We start from the raw sequence: 18,403 nt of genomic DNA, 5'->3' as shown, positions 1-18,403 counted from the left end.
ACTGACTCCAAAAAGGCATTAACCTAACATCTCCTGCTAGGCCTCCCACCACCAAGCCCACCACAGTTGCAGATCTAAACATGAGTTCTGGAGAGGCCAAAGGACCATATTCAAACCATTGCAGATGATATATATGTGTGTGCATATGTATATATATACTTATATAATATATAATATACTTATATATTATAATAACATTAATATAGTATAATTTATAATATGATAGATTTATAATTTGAAGATAATATAATATATACCGTTACATATATACTTATATGTATATATATGTATTATGTATTATGTATTTTATATATATATATATATATATATATATATATATAAGGCCAGTATTCTATGAGACCACTATTACTCTATCACCAAAACTATACAAAGACGCTACAAGAAAACTACAGATTCATATCTTCTTTTTTTTTTTTTGGTGCTGGGGATCAAACTCGGGACCTTGAGCTTGCAAAGCAGGTGACAGAACCACTGAGCTAAATCCCGGCCCCTTATCCTCTTAATAAGACACAACAACCCTCCACAAAATACTAATGAGCCAATTCTAGTAACACAAAAAGAACTAACCCTAACTAACTGGTATTTATAGCCATAATACAAGATTGATTTAAATTCCTAAAATCAACTAATGTAATACATCACATCAATAGAATGAAAAACTAAAACCACAGGATAATCTCAATAGACACAGAAAAGGCATTTGACAAACTTAACACTCGTTTTGTGATGAAAATATTTCATGAACTAGTAAAATGACTCTTTCTTAGTTGATAAAGGGCATCTTTGAAAAAAATCCAGAGATAACACATTTAGTTGTAAAACTCTAGATGTTTTACTCTAAAATCAGGAATAAGGCAAGGATGTCTACTCTTGTCACTCTTATTTCACACTGTTCTAAAGGTTCTAGCAAGGGCTAGTTGGCTCAAAAAAAAAAAGTAAAATTACCCAGGTTAGAAAGGAAGAAGTGAAACTGTCTTTGTGATGGCATGATCTTGTATACAGGAAATCCTAAGAAATCCACTAAAATGATTAGAACTAGTAAATGAGTTCAGTGAATTTTCAGGAAACAAAACAAACATGTAGAAATCGATTTTATTTTTATACTAGCAACTAACAATCTGAAAATAAAAATTAAAAACAAATCCATGTACAATACTATCAAAAGGAATAAAATACTTAGGAAAAAAGTACAACACATATTTTTAATACTATGAAAGGGGTTTTCTGTTTTTGTTTTGTTTTATTTTTAGTCCTACTGGGGATTGAGCACAAGGCCTTTGCACTGAGCTATATCCAAGCCATTTTTTCAAACAGGGACTCCCAAAGTCCCTCAGGCTATCAAACTGGGCTTCAGAGTGCTGGAATTTCAGGTGTGTGCCACCATGCCTGGCAATTAAAAGATATTTTTAAAAATCTTTAAATGGATAAGTATCCCATGTTCATAAGACAGAAGACTTAATATTATAAAGATAGTATTCTCTAGGACCTACAGATTCAATCCAATCTCAATCATAAAAATATTGGCTTTTTAAAAAAGATATCAGCAAGCTCACTGAAAAATGTATATGAAATTACAAGATACACAAAATGACTTTTAAGTAGTCATGAAACATAGAAACAAATTTATAAGACTCAAATTTCTCACTGCGAAAACTTACTACAAATCAACAGTAATCAAGACAGTGTGGTAGTGGCATAAGGATTAAAAAACATAGAATTCAGTGAAATAGAATTGAGAATTGAGAAATAAATCCATGAGCCTGTGATCAACTGATTTTTGATGAGAGTGCCAAGATCTTTTATTGAAGAACTATCAGCCTTTCAACAAATATTCCTGGAATAATGTGATAGCCACATGCTAGTTAGTGAGTAGGACCTCTACCTTTGCCTTTACGCAGAAATTACCTTGAAATCGATCAGATGCTTAAATATAGGACTGAAAACTTTAAAACTTTTAGCAGAAAACACAGGAGAAAACTTTTGTGACTTTGGATTTGGGAGTGGATTCTTACATATGACAGTAAAAGTTAGACCAAAAAGAAAAAATTTTACTTCAGTACTAAAGCCTTTGTATTTCAAAGGACACTATGAAGAAAGTAAAACGACCAGCCTCAGAATGGAAGAAAAACTTGAAATCTGATCAAGAGACTTGTATCTACAATGTATTAAAAAAATCTTACAGTCCAATTATAGAAAATAATGGCCCAATTTATAAAACGGGGAAAATTTAGACTTTTCTCCAAAGAAAAAATACAACTGACCAGGAAACATAAAAAATATGATCGATGTCACCTATTATTAAAAAAAAGTGAAAATCAGCATCACAAGATGATGCTAGATCATACTGACTAGGAGGTTTAGAATCAAAATGGTAGAAAATAGCAAGTGCTGACAAGGATGTGGAAGAAAACAGAACCCATCATACTGCTGATAGGTTTTCAAAATGGTGCCACTGCTTTGGAAAACAATCTGAACATTCCCTAGAAAATTAAGCATAGAATTACCATATAACCCACCATTTCTACTCCTAGGTATCTACAGGAAAAAAATAAAAACATATCCATGCAAAAACCCTGAATGTTGAGAGTTGCATTATTCATAATAGCCAAAAAGATGAACACAGTCCAAATGTCTATCAAAGTATAAATGAATATAAATAAATCCATGGAATATTATTTGACCTTGAAAATGAATGAACCCTTGAAAACATTATGCTACATGAAAGAAGCCAATCACAAAAGACTCTGACCACATATTTATATGATTCTACTTAGATGAAATACCCAAGGCAAATCTATAGAAAGCACATCAGTGTCCCCTGATAAAGCTGAGTCCTAAACAACAAGAAAAATTTCTCCCTTTAAGGAACTGTGGCTTTCCTTTCCTTTTCAGCCTCAAAAGAACTTTACCTTCTTAAGCAATAAAGCACAGAGCAGCAACTTCTCTATATTAGAAAAGCCTTGTGTATGTATGCACGCTCACGCATGTGTGTGATATTGAAGATTGAATCCTGATCCTTTGCACGGATCTATATCCCCAATCCTCTTTTATTTTTTAGTTTGAAACAGGAATTCACTGTCACTAAGTTGCCTAGTCTGGGTTCGAACTTGCCATCTGGGCTTGAACTGCTTTAGCATGCACAACCAGGCCAGGCTGAAAGGCCAATTGTTTTTGTTTGGTTTGGTTTATCTTGTTTAGAGACAGGGTCTCACTATGTAGCCCAGGCTAACCTTGAACTCAAGGAACCCCTGCCCCAGCCTCCTGAGTGCTGGGATCACAGGCCTGTGCCACTACATCCAGCTGAAAAGCCAATTGTTTAACCAGAGAAAGAACCATTTTCCTTCTGCTGTTAACCACAGTTATTTACCACTGTACTCAGTATTGTTTTTAACAAATGACATTTCGGAAAGAAGACATAAAGAAGAATTAAATCATGCAGAGAAGCGGAAAGTGATTTTTACTTACAATTCTCAACATTCCTGTCACTTTCCCCGGAAGATTAACCTCAAAAGCTACTTAGTTATTTTCCAAGGCAGGAAATGATCAAAGTTTGTCTGAGTTAGAGAGAGAGAGAGACAGACAGAGACAGACAACAATAGGCAGAGACAGAGACACAACAAATTATATTAATAATATGCCATCCCCACAGTACCAGCCCCATACCTCTAGCCCCACTCCACTCCCAACTACTGCCCTCCTTCCACCTACAAGTGTACCTTTGCCCAGAAGCTAAGAAAAGGGCATTTATGGCTAAAAGAGACTCTCACCATTCGAAGTAAGCATTCTTTACATTCTTTACATTTTTAAATAAGGCAGGCTCAGGCGGGAAGACCAAAGTAAAGAGCTGCCCTTTTATGTTACTGGGTGAGTAATAATGGACAACACTAAAACAAAAAGGATTTTCATTTCCATGTCATTTTTTTTTAACCTTTCTTCTCCAAGGAGAAGTTCCAGTCTGGTAACTTGTGCATGAACCGTGGGCAGCACCTGGAAGTCATCCCAGAAAAAGAGAAAAGTAGATCAAGAGCATCTGCAACTAAACGGGCTTTCAAATCAATTGGCAAGCTTTGGAAAAAGGGCTGGAGGGTTTCATAGCTCTACCTGTTAATGGAACATTTAAAGAACTCAGGAAGAACATGTGAGACTCTCCATGTCTGATTCTATCAAGGCACTATGAGGCTTCTTTTAAAACATCATCAAACTACTCATCATGAAACACAAGGAAATCAAAAAGAGCAAAGTAATAGGCAGATCAACAGAGTGGCCTTGAATCCAACCCTTGCTTCCAGGAAGTGGAAAATAATTGGAAGGGATATTTTGGTCCCAGAAAATCCTTAATCCTCCTAAGTAAAATCTTAGCACCAGATCTCATGGTGACAGAAAACAGCGACAGGCAAGTCCACAGTGCCCTGAATCCCAGAGAGAACCCCCTGCCAAATGCCATGAGGGCAGATTAAGAGGGTTCTGTTCACCCTGGGAATGCATCCTTGCATATCTTCCCTTCCTTTTATTTTAAGATCCCTGGTGAGAGATGCTGTAAGGCCAGGCTTGCTCATAAGCCCAAAAATACCACAGCCTGGTGCTGTCAACTAATTCCCCAGGAACAGGCTCATCATCCCATCACCCGTGAAGCTCAGCCATCAGCCCAAGTGAGTGAGCTGCCTCTTGGGAATCAAGTACATCCTGCAAATGCCTTTGCAGTCACTACACATACTGCTGAGCTAGGCTTTTGAGGACAGAGTCAAGAGGAGATAGAGAAGCAGACCTCTCTTGGATTAGGAGAGGGGAGATCCTAGGGTCTGGTGAATGAGATGGGGTGAGTTTACTTAAGCCAAGACTGGCAGCAGCTGCTGGTCAACAGTCAGACACCAGACAGACTCCTGTGGATTTCAGTCTCCTTCTGTCGCACGGTCTGTAAGATCCTGAGCCTGGTGTCCAGCTTCTCCGCACCATGGCCACTTGTTTGCAAAATGTCAGTAATATTCCACCCGACCTCCCAAAGTCGTGTTGAGGATTAAATGAGCTATTGTACATGGCACACGGCACAGCACTTAGTACATGCTTCATCATTGTTATTATAACAATCCTATTACATGGGGAGAGATTATTTAAACAACAACAAAAAGAATTCCCCAATCCTTCCAGCTTCTAAATCCTCCTTCCTGGTGCACATTCAAGTTTCAAATGGTATTAAAATACAAAGTGGGGAGCCACATCCAGGAGGCAGAAAGCCAATGTCTCTTATCACCTAGTAGAGGTCACCTCCTGTGTCCTCCTTCTACAACCTTCTTTGCAAGGCCTTGGCCCACAACTCCCAGTTCAGCAGTAAGGGAAAGGGGTAAAAGGGAATTTTGCACACTCTTTTCAAAGTCACTAAAATTAACTACTAACTTTTTCCTGCTGGAACTAAGATAGAATATGCTCAGTGATTCTGTAAAGGAGGAAGAGTATGCTGGTCTGATTAGGAAAAGGGGATGCTCTCTTCAGAGAGAAAATGGGGGTGAGTGAGGAAATAGAGAACAGCAGGGCCATTGGTCTTTATAGGAAACACTACTGGTGTGTATCACATCCACGCTCACACATGGAGGAAATATCTTCCAGAATTTTAATGCTTGAGGTACTCTCCACTTGCCATTGGCCACTGGCCTCCCAGCCAGCCCCTTGGGCTTTATGGAAAGTAAGGGGTGGGGACACACTTCAAATCCTAATCTTAAAGAAACTCACTCCTGATGCAGAATCAGCCCATGCCCCGGCAACAATCCACTGGACAACCCCTCCCCTCTCCCTCCCACCCTGCTCCTCTGTAGAGACACCTGGTTCCACACTACAAAGACGCAAAGGACACCAGACCACCAGACCATGGTACTGAGAACCACCGCTGCCGGCCCAGAGGTAGGGACTTCTGAGCTGCCATCCCGCTGTTCCTGGTCCAGAGGAAGGGGCTTCCCGGCCACATCTCTCCCGCTGCTCCCAGCCCACAGGAAAGGGCTTTTGAGCCACCATCCCTACCACTGCTCCTGGCACCTGTCCCATCTCTCCCAGCTCAGAGGAGGTAATCTGTGCAGGTGCCAACAGCCCCCCCCACAGTGGAAATGAGAAAACACATAAATAAGTCTCAAAACCAGACTTCCAGATCACCTACAGCAACCCCAAAGGGAAGTGAGATGGAACACTCTGATACTCAACCACCTGGACCCACTGAACTGGCAACAAAAGGGGATCTGGAAAAAATGAAATCAGAAATAATTTCTCAGATAACGGGAGAAACTGTGCCCCTAGTGCAAGACATGATTAATAAATCTAGAGAGGAGCTGAAGAACATGATGGAATCACAACACAGGAAACAAATGGAATCCATAAAACAGATGCAAATAGATTTCCAGGACATGAAAAACTCCATTGAAAGTCTACACAGCAGAATGAGCCAATGTGAGGACAGAACAGATATAGAAGATAAGATTGCAATTAATGACCAGGAAAAAAAAATTGCTTCAAAATTCTAAGGGAACATGAGAAATCAATCCAGCAGCTGCTAGATGATGCAAAGAAGAATAACATAAGACTGATTGGAGTCAATGAAAAAAGAGGAGAGAGTGCAGATGACATAAAAAAAACTTTTCAGAGAAATAATGGCAGAAAACTTCCCTAGCAGGGGAAAAGAGTTTGACATACAGATAAGTGAGGCATATAGGACTCCAAATAGCCTTGATCAAAAAAAAAATCTACACATAAGCATATAATTGTTAAGATTCCACAAACTCAACAGAAGAACTAAGTTCTATAAGCAGTTAGAGAACAGAAACAAGTCACATACAAACGAAAGCCCATCAGAATCACAGCAGACTTCTCAACACAAACCATCAAGGCAAGAAGAGCTTGGAGTGACAGATTCCAAGCCCTAAAAGAAAACAGCCTCCAACCCAGATGGATGTACCATGCAAAACTATCTTTCAAAATGAATGGAGAAATAAGATACTTTCATGACAAACAGCACCTTAGGAACTTCGTGAATACCAAACCAGCACTCCAAAGAACTTTACACAATAGCCTAGGAACAGACATTGAGATTCACAACCTCAGGAAGCAAAGCAGAATGAACCCATCTGGCATGACAAGAAATTAAATGTAAAGGGGGAGAACCCAACAAAAAGAAAAAGTCATGGCAATGACAAGTCAATAGGTTTCAGTTATAACCATCAATATTAATAGTCTCAATTCACCAATCAAAAGAAATAGACTGACAGAATGGGTCATGAAGCAAATCCAACAATATGCTGCATACAAGAAACACACTTCATTCAAAAGGAAACTCATACAATGAAAGTTAAAGGGGGAAAACAATACTCCATGCAACAGGAACCTGAAAAAAAGCACGAGTAGCTATCCTCATTGCAGATCAAGTAGGTTTCAAACCAACACTGATTAAGAGAGATGAAGAAGGACACTACATCCTTGTAAAGGGAAGAATCCAAGAGGAAGAGATGACAATCATAAATATCTATGCACCAAACACTAGTGCACCCAACTATATAAAACAAATACTAACAGACATGAAAAGTCACCTATGCACTAATACAATTGTAGTGGGGGACCTCAACACGCCACTGTCACAAATAGATAGATCAACTAGACTAAAAATAAGTAAGGAAATACTAGAACTCAATCGAACTCTTGAACAAATGAACTTCACAGATGTTTACAGAGTCTTCCACCCCACAAAATCAGAATACACATTCTTCTCAGCTGCACATGGATCATTCTCCAAAATAGACCACATACTCACACATAGAACATGTTTAAGTAAGTGCAAAGGAATTGAAGTTATCTCCTGTATATTATCAGACCATAGTGCGATGAAATTGGAGATCCATAGCAAAAGAAACTCAAAAAATTTCATAAACACATGGAAATTGAACAACACACTTCTGAATAACCAATGGGTCACAGAGGAAATTAAAGAAGAAATCAGACAGTTCCTTCAATTAAATGACTATGACAATACAACATATCGGAATCTATGGGACACAATGAAAGCAGTCTTATGAGGGAAATTCATAGCAGTGAATACACATATTAGGAAAACAGAACGAGCCCAATTAAACAACCTGATGCTGCACCTCAAGCTTCTAGAAAAAGAAGAACAGGACAATCCCAGAGCTCATACAAGGGAGGAAATTATAAAGATCAGAGGAGAAATCAATGCAATGGAGACTAAAAGAATGATACAAAAAATCAATGAAGCCAAGAGTTGGTTCTTTGAAAGAATCAACAAAATTGACAGACCCTTAGCCAACCTTGTCAGAAAAAGGAAAGAAAAGGCCCAAATCCATGCAATTAGGAATGAAAAGGGTGAAATGACAACAGACCCAGCAAAAATCCAGAGGATCATCAATACCTACTTCCAGAACCTATATGCCAATAAGATGGACAACACAGAAGAAATGGACAGATCCCTAGATACATATGAATTACCAAAGTTGAACGAAGAAGACCTAAAAATTCTGAACAACCCAATATCAACCAATGAAATTGAAAATGTAATTAAAAACTTATCAACTAAGAAAAGCCCGGGGCCTGATGGCTTCACTGCTGAATTCTATAAGACATTTAGAGAGGAACTGCTGCCACTACTGTTTAAACTCTTCAATGAAATTGAAAGGGAAGCAATACTCCCAAATTCATTCCTAGAAGCAAGCATCACCTTGATCCGCAAAGCAGAGAAAGACTCAACCGAAAAAGAGAACTATAGGTCAATCTCCCTAATGAACATAGATGCAAAAATCCTTAATAAGATAATGGCAAACAGAATGCAGAAGATCATCAAGAAGATCATACACCCTGATCAAGTGGGATTCATCCCAGGGATGCAGGGATGGTTCAATATAAGAAAATCAATCAATGTAATACACTATATCAATAGAGCCAAGGACAAAAACCATATGATTATCTCCACAGACACAGAAAAAGCATTTGACAAAATCCAACATGCATTTATGATAAAACCCTACAAAAAATTGGAATAGATGGTCTCTACCTCAAACTGATAGAAGCCATCTATGAAAAACCAACAGCCAATATCATACTAAATGGTCAAAAACTGAAATCCTCCACACTCAAATCAGGAACAAGACAAGGATGTCCACTATCACCACTCTTGTTCAATAGAGTTCTGGAAACATTAGCCATGGCAATTAGACAAGAGAAAGAAATAAAAGGGATAAAGATAGGTAATGAAGAAGTCAAATTGTCATTATTTGCAGATGACATGATACTCTATATAGAAGACCCCAAGAACTCCACCAAAAGTCTTCTAGACAATTCAGTCAAGTAGCAAATTCAGTCAAGTAGCTGGTTACAAGGTCAAAACACAAAAATCAATAGCTTTCCTCTATACTAATGACAGGTTCACTGAGAGAGAAATAGGGCAAATAATTCCTTTCACAATAGCATTCAAAAAACTGAAATACCTAGGAATCAACCTAACGAAAGAAATCAAAGACCTCTTCTCTGAAAACTATGGCACTCTGAAAAGAGAGATTGAAGATGATATCAGAAAATGGACAGACATCCCCTGCTCCTGGGTAGGAAGGATTAATATAGTGAAAATGGCCATACTTCCAAAATCACTATATAGATTTAATGCAATTCCAATTGAGATCCCAGCAGCATACTTCATAGACCTCAAGAAAACAATCCAAAAATTCATTTGGAACAAGAAGAGGCCCAGAATATCAAAAGCAATTCTAGATAACAGAGACATGGCAGGGGGTATCACAATCCCTAACCTGCAACTATACTACAAAGCTAATGTGATAAACACAGCATGGTACTGGCAAAGAAACAGACTTGAGGACCAGTGGAACAGATTAGAAGATGCAGAAACAATGTCAGACACACTCAGCCATCTCATCTTCAATAAAGGAGCCAAACGCCCTCACTGGAGGAAAGATAGCCTCTTTAATAAATGGTGCTGGAAAAATTGGGCTTCAACTTGCCAAAGATTAAAACTCGACCTATATCTCTCACCATGCACTAAACTAAAATCAAAATGGATTGAAGATCTAAATATTAAAATAGAAACTCTGAACCAGTTGGAACAGAGGTTAGGTAGAACTCTTGAAGACATTGGTGTAGGAAAAGATTTTATGAATAAAACCTCAGTTGCCCATGAACTAGCACAAACAATCAACAAGTGGGATCTCTTCTTAAGAAGCTTCTGCACAGCAAGAGAAACCACCAGCAGTGTGAAGAGACAACCCACAATGTGGGAAAAAATCTTCACCTGCTTGCTGTTCCTCAGACAAAGGTCTATTATCTCGAATCTATAAAGAACTTAAAAAGATCAGACCTCCCAAATTTAAAGACCCAATCCAAAAATGGGCATCTGAAATGAACAGACATTTCTCAGACAAAGAAGTAGAAATAGCAAATAAATACATGAAAAAATGTTCAACATCACTGGTCATTTGAGACATGCAAATGAAAACAATGCTGAGATTCCACCTCACTCCAGAAAGAATGGCTGCTATCATGAAATCAACCAATAACAAATGCTGGCAGGGATGTGGGGAAAGAGGAACCCTGCTCCACTGCTGGTGGAAGTGTACACTGGTGCAACCACTGTGGAAATCAGTATGGAGATACCTCAAAAAACTAGGACTGGAAGTCTCATTTGACCCTGCTATTCCACTGCTGGGGATCTTCCCCAAAGAATTACAAGAATCATACCACAGTGACATAGGTGCATCCATGTTCATAGCAGCACAGCTTGTAATAGCTAAAACTTGGAAACAGCCCAAATGCCCATCAACTGGAGACTGGATAAAGAACATGTGGGTTTTTTAATAAAACGGAGTACTACTCAGCCATGAAAAATGAGAAATTAGAGACATTTATAGCTAAGTGTATGCACATTGAGGCAATACTCTTAAGTGAAATAAATAGGACACACATGTATAAATACCAAACAGTTTCTCTGGTGTGAGAAACTGAAAGTGTAAATAAGGACTAAAATCTATAATAGGTAATGTGAAATAGGAAGAAATGGGGCAAAGGGGAAGGAAGTGGGAGGGCTAGAGGAAAGGATAGAAGGGAATGGGATTAATATGAGAAAATGGAAAAATAGGAACAAAATCTTTGTAAATAGGGAGGAATGGAGGGGTTGAAGGAAGGGCTGGGCAAGGGTGAAAAATAAAAACCAAGAGAGATTATGTAAAGGTGCAAATTTCCAATGATGAATGTCATTATATTGTATACCTAAAATGTACCAATGATTAGAATGAATAATCAATAATGTAAAATAGGAATAAAAGGTCCAAAGGGGTAGGGGTAGTGGGAGGGGCAGGGAAAAGGAAAGAAGGAAAAGGAAAAATGATGAGAAATGGAAAAAATGGAAATAAAGTCTTTGTAAATAGGGAAGGATGGAGGGGGTGAAGGGAGGGCTAGGAATGGGGAAAAAATAAGAACCAAGATGCATTATGTAAAGGTAGAATTCCCAATGAGAAATGTAATTGTGTTGTATACCTAAAAATGTACCAATAAAAGAATTTAACAAAAAAAGAAAAAAAAGAAACTCACTACTGAGAACTCTGGGCATCTCTAAACTCAGTGCACTGCAGGGCCCTGGGCTACATTTAGACTGTAATTCCTCACATTCTGTTCAACAAAATCCTAAGATTAAAGTTCCACAAAATGCTATTGGCCTGGGATTAAATACTTGGGTGGATACATTTCAGTATTATTTCATGTAGAGAAATTATACAACTATAATAGGAAAGAAGGTAGAAAAATAATGAAGTGCACCAATATCTTCTATGCTTCACATATTTAATCTTTATAAAACACTAAAGGCAACATTGCTTTCTGTGTTGTACAGAGAGAGCAGAGGTTCAGTGAGAGGCAAAACCAGACTTCAGACCAGGCCTCCAAATTCTACCCTCTCCAGCACTTTTCACCACAACAATTTGCCTCCCTATTATGTTACTGCAGGCTGGACATTTTTATTCTTTTTTCCAGCATTTTTATGGCCTTTTTCTCACTTATAAAGTGAGATTAGAATAAATCACCTCAAAGTTATTTCCCAGCTCTGTAATTTATTAAAAAGAGGAACCTTCCTACAAGGCATAGGCCTGAGAATAACAGGATTCCTTTAACATTTGGAAACACCCTGTCCCCTCACTCACAGAGGGAGACAAAGCTGTGATCCATGGGGCAGCTGGTCATGGGCTGAGAAACCAGGCAAGTGTGAATTCTAATCCTGGTGCTGACATTGACTTCCTCTTAATCCTTAGAGTCACTTTGTTTCTTAGTTCCCATCTATGCAACAAGGTTAATAGGACTCATCAATCTCCCAAGAGGGTGTTCACATCCGCTCAGCATTTGTAAGGAGCTAAAGCCTCATTTCTGAGAGCTTGTGCTGGTTTTACACAAGGGTGCCATAAGACATAATAACCATGAGCGCACTCAGGCAAGTTGTTGAAAACTATATTAGAAATAACAATAGCATGTGTCCCAAAAAACACGCTTGATAATTTGGAATGTAAAACTCAGTTTGAAAAGCAGTAGTTCATTATTTGTCCAGTTATTAAGGAAGAAAAAAAAAAAACCATGCAGCTAAATTTCAACCCAGAGCAGTGAAAGTTCTAGATAAAACCAGACATTTTAGAGTTTGGCAACCACAAAAAACACAAGCAATATAATGTAATTTCCTTTCTTACTTTTTTGTTTTTGGTACCGAGGATTGAACTCTGGACCTTGCGCTCATGGGGCAGGCGCCGGAACCACTGAGCTAAATCCCTGGCCCCTCTTACATTTTTTTGGTAATGTTATCTTTACCAGCAGAATTTTAGATTAATTGGAAAATAAGCTAGTCTTTTACATCCTCTTTTAAATGCTCAGAGTTTTTTACCCTGGAAAAACATTCTGGAAGAAATAGGATCATGCAGAACTTTTAAAATGCTCAAGTTTAAAAAGGTGTAAATAGGGCCGGGTATTTAGCTCAGTGGTGCTGCCGCCTGCCTTGCAAGCACAGGGTCCCAAGTTCAATACCTGGTTCCAACAACAACAACAAAAAGGTGTAAATAGCCAAACAAGGCAAGAAATATCTAATTCCTGTATTTGTCTATGAGATTAATCAATATTCCAGGCAAACATCACATTTCCTTGCCTTTTTATGGATGATTTGTATGTATGTGTTCGAATATGTATGTATGTGAGTGTATGTGAATTTTTTCCATACATTGTTTTTGAATGTGCTCTCAGACTGTACAGCTTTAAACATCAAACACTTTTATCTAGCCTGCCAGAGAAGTGGCCAGGGAACACAGCTGTGAATCTACATCTGCATTTCCTCACTCTGCATATAATGGGAAGAAGAAATTCCTGATGTTGCTCTCTCACCATCTTACTATCTCTAGAGACAGATCATTTCTGCACAAGAGAAAGCAAGGAGACTCACTGTTGTGTGGGTCTTCAATATGATTTTTCTTCCAGTGCTTAATTGAGTTTCAAGCAGCCTTTCTCAGACTGTGATAAATCATTGACTTGTTTTTCCCATTCTGGACTACACTATGACATCACAGTAGCTATACAAACCACAGAGGGAAGCTAACAAAAGAATATTTCATTTTCTTTTTCATTCAATAAGGCTCCATTTTCTGTCCCACTGCAACCTTTTGACCTCTGTCCTAATGGCACTGATCACTCAAGGGCAGAAGTTCAGCCATAGGTTAAGTCTGTGTGTATTTATGTCAAGGAGAGGTCTGTTTGCACCCACTTCCTGTTGTCCGTGCCTGCACCAGGCAATAGCTCTCCCAGAGCCCTGAGATCCTACCTGCTAGTGAGCTCCATCTCCTGAAAGATTAAAAGAATGAGGCTGTTATTTTCTCTTTCTTCTCCTGGATCACCAGACTTGCCTTTACTTAGCTAAGCTGACATTAGCCCAGTCTTAACTTGAGTTGAGCTAGGGAATATACTCTGCAGTGTTGGCTATTCTATTTCCCAGTTTTCATTTCCTAACATCTTTATTCTGTGAATCCTGAAAGTTGCATTAAAATTGTGCTTTTCGTTGCTGTGTTAAAGTATTCAAAGTTAATGGAAAAGTATATGTTATGTAACTGAAGCACCGTGTAGAAGCAAAATATAGGAGGAAGATTGTTTTAAATAAGAAAGTGACAAAATTTCTCCCATGTGGTCTTTATTTCTCTCTTATGATATGTTACTCTGCCCATCTTACCTGCTACTGCCCTACCCTGCCATCTTTCAGTGCCTTTTCTGGGAGATAAACACTCTAACTGCCATTAGCATTTGTACTAACTAGCTGACTGGCTCTGGGATTCACTGTTTCACACAAGCATTTATTCATTCATGTATGGGTGCTGCATCCATCTACCACCCAATTACACATTCCACCAGTCATCTCTTTCTCTTCCAGACAGGCCCAAGTTCTAAAGAGTAAAGCAGTTTGGTTTGGCTGCAGCTTAGGGTGGGGCAAAGGGTGGGTGAAATCTGACCCAGAAAAAGAGCATAAGATCTATGGACCAACATAAAGAACCGCGGTACATGTGCAGGGCTTTATGTCTTTCCTCACTGAGGTCATCTCTGTGTCACATGAAGGCACTGTACACACAACACAATAGTGTTCCAACATAATAGTGTCCTATCACATTTAGTTGGCCCTGAAGGATCCCACACGGAGGATATTTAACTTGGTACCTTTCCAGAAACACTTACTCTCCCTACTAATTCTCTCTTCCCCCCTCCATGTCAGTATGACAGACTCTAAGACCTAGCAATGGTTGTATAATTAACTACTTGACCCCTGCTCAGCTCTATAGACAATATGTAATGCTTCCTTCCCTCGTTTCCTTTTTTTCTGCCAGAATTCCAAGTTATACGTGTCTCTCTGTTGCTCAATCTCTTGTTTTGTCTTCCCCCATATGGCGTAACAGATCACTACAGCAGACCTGTATGGATGGGTCCCCATGTGGGAACACTGCCCTACGGGGGCAGATTAATGACCATCTTGGAGTAATGCCATGTTCTGTTTTCCAGGGGCCAAATCTGGATGCTACTTAGGAAGATATTTTTTTTAAAGACCCATAGGCACTTAATAGTGCAATGTTATACTTCCCAGTGCCAGCTGTTCATAAAATTATGGGATGAAACAAGAGGATTTATAATCCTTGAAATTGCATCCAAGTCTGTGTTGTCACAAAGGGACTCCTTACCATATGGCCCATCCTTTTTGAAAGGTTCCAAGAAACTCACCAGGGAACTGAGTCCCAAGGGTTAATTTCATTTTGTCTGTTTACTTCCTATTATTGTAAGAGATAAGATAGAATGGAATACTCCCATTTCCTTCATTATTTTTTCTTCGAATCTATGTTCTCTTCAAGTACAAGTGGTTCTCTCCCTAAAATATGTGATCTTCATCAAAAAAATGGCTTAGCATTTCTTACTGTAAATTTTCCCCATACAGCTGTTCCTTATTCTTTTTATCCCGACTATCATATTGTCTTTGTCTATGATTACTGTCACTGCCTTCATTCTAGTTTATACTATAAACATTTCTATAATTGCCATGGTGACTGAGTGATTTTATGCATCTCTAACTCAAGGACCTTTGCCAAAATACAAATAAAGGGGACTTAGTTTTTTATACATGATTTTGCCCTAATATCAATAGGAAAATAAATTTATTATGTATTTTTCCCACAAGGCCCTTCTGTACCTGTGTCTGGAACTTATGAACCAAAAATCCCTCATTCAAAGTGTAAATGGTTGATCTCACATATTTAGGGGATATTGTAGAAAAATTAATGAACTAGATTTTAGATACAAACAGTCATCATGGAACTCTGCAGAGAACTATTGAAAAGGAAGATAGCATTCAGCCTGGAGAGGAGTAAAATAGCTTCAACTACACTTCATGGTGCATGTTGCTCAAAGGCAGAGCTATACAGAGTTGTAGGTGCTTTCAATAAATGAAGAAATTTGAAGAAGCAGGAAAAGGATAGTAAATCCAAGGTCAAAGTCATGGACAGTGGCCCTGAATAATTCCTAAGATTAAAAGTGGAACATGGAAGCACTATATATAATGTGATTTAAATATTTGTTGACTCAATTATTTGAAAACCAAGTTTATCATAAAATGGACTCTACTCAATAGAGAAAGGACAGAAAGAAAAGAGAAAGGGAAAATGTTTGTATCTTCAAAAATCCAAAGAGAGATTTCAGACAGGATAGACAAGTAGAAGCAGAATTAACTATATCACACTGACCATACCCCAGATTCAGGTCTTAAGGGAAAAAGGGATATACATTAAAGATACACATCACAGTTGAAAGCACACTGAAGCCAGGCTGACTGGATTCAAATCCTCATTTTTTCATTTACTAACTGGGTAACTTGAACAAGTTACTTAACTTCTATAGCTCTCAGTTTCCTCATCTATAAAATGGGAATAATATATTTACTCCAAAAAATTCATTATGAGAACAAAAAGAAAATATACATATTCTAAAACAGTTCTTAATACATGACAAATACTAGATAAGAATTTATTGTAGCATGGCAAGGACTAGGGGGAAGAACACTCTTAACTGTTGGTGAGAATATAAATTAGTATAGCTTTTATGGAAGTCAGTGTAGAAGTTTCTCAAAACACTAAACTAGAACTACCAGTAGAACCACCCAGCTGTACTACTCCTTGGTATATATCCAAAGACATTAAGGTCAGCCCACTATAGGAATACTTGCACACACATGTGTATTGCAACACAATCCACAATACCCAAGGTATGGCACCAACAACAAATGAATGGATAAAGAAAATGTAAATATATATATGATGGGGTGTTATTCAACAGTAAAGATAAGACAATTATGTTATTTTTAGGAAAATGGATGGTACTTGAGATCATTACGTTAAACAAAACACATGGGACTCAGAAAGAATGTAACATCTTCCCTAATACATACACTTTTCCAACTTCAACACCGTCTGTTTAACAAAAATGTATAGTTAAAACCCAAGGGGGAAAAACATGGAAAATGATGGTGATTTTTTCATATTTGTGTTTAATAGATGACATATATTTTCATAGCCTCATTTTCATTAAAGAAACATTACAAAATTTTTAAATTACTGTTTGTTATTGTTGCTGCTGCTGTTGTTACTATTGTACACAACTGAGTAGGAAAGGAATTTTACCATTTTGATCTTTGCAAAGCTAATTTGTTTAGGAATGCACCTAGAACTGTGAACAACTTGGACTGCATTTGGAGCACATACAACAAGAACAGTTGCCAAAGAGGGATAGGAAGAATAGGATGCCTTAAAAATAATTCCTGCATAGTTCAAAATTTTTTCTAAGGCTGAGTTCAGACAGACCTTTTATTTATTTATTTTTTTTTTCTAGGTGCCGGAGATTGAACTCGGGACCTTGCACTTGCAAGGCAGGCGGTGGAACCACTGAGCTAAATACCCAGCCCCATAGACAGATCTTTTATCCCACACTGTTAAGACTTCAACTCCCTATAATGGCTGCTGTACATACACCAGGCATTCAAGAGGATAATTCTGCCAACTGTCTGGAAGTCACCTCGGATGCTTGCTGTTTCTAGTAATTTTTTATTAAATCAGATTAGGTCCAATTCTTAATCTTCTACTGAATTTACCCTTACCTTCACTAAGAGGCAGACATGATTCTGAAAAGTAGAGGTGGGTAGAAAAGATGATTGATATGATGGGAACAGCTTGAGCAAAGGCAGAATAAAAGGAAATATGAGGCTAAATTCAAAGAACATATGATCCAGAGCACAAGTACATCTAAGAAGTGTAAAGGAGAGAAGGAAATGAGGTTGGGCAGACCCTATGAATGCCAAGGTAAGAACATTGTGCTTAACAAGAGACTTAGTATAGGACGGCATGGGAAACTTTGGGGAGAATCTTTGAAAATGTTCATAGCACAGAAGCAAAACATTTAGGGGTCAGAGGATCTGTTCTCTTACAACTTCTCTAACCCCTAGTCTCCTCAATATTTCAATTGTTGAGTAGGTATGGAACTTCTGTTATGTCCAGAAACCCTTAGTGTGGAACAAAGTCAAACAACAACCCCTGTACAATTAAGAAATTAGATCAGAAGACCTGTTCTGCACATCCTAATTCTAACACGGCATAATCAGGATCCAGCCAACTGGATTTCCAATCTACTTAATGAAGGACATCCAAAAATATGCACCAAGTGTTGTTACATATAGTCTGTAGATTATTGAATTCTGAAGAACTTTGTTAGGATTCACTACCACTGGCCTAGCAACCATTTCACTTTTTTCCAGGTGAATAAACAGCTGAAGAAAACTTGATAAAGGGTGATTGAT

This window comes from Heterocephalus glaber, unplaced genomic scaffold, assembly GCF_053883595.1.
Source record: "Heterocephalus glaber isolate CG9 unplaced genomic scaffold, H.glaber_assembly_v1.0 deba00001577, whole genome shotgun sequence".
NCBI lineage: Eukaryota > Metazoa > Chordata > Mammalia > Rodentia > Bathyergidae > Heterocephalus > Heterocephalus glaber.
The sequence above is the reverse complement of the archived record's forward strand: the minus strand, read 5'-3'. Positions refer to the sequence as shown.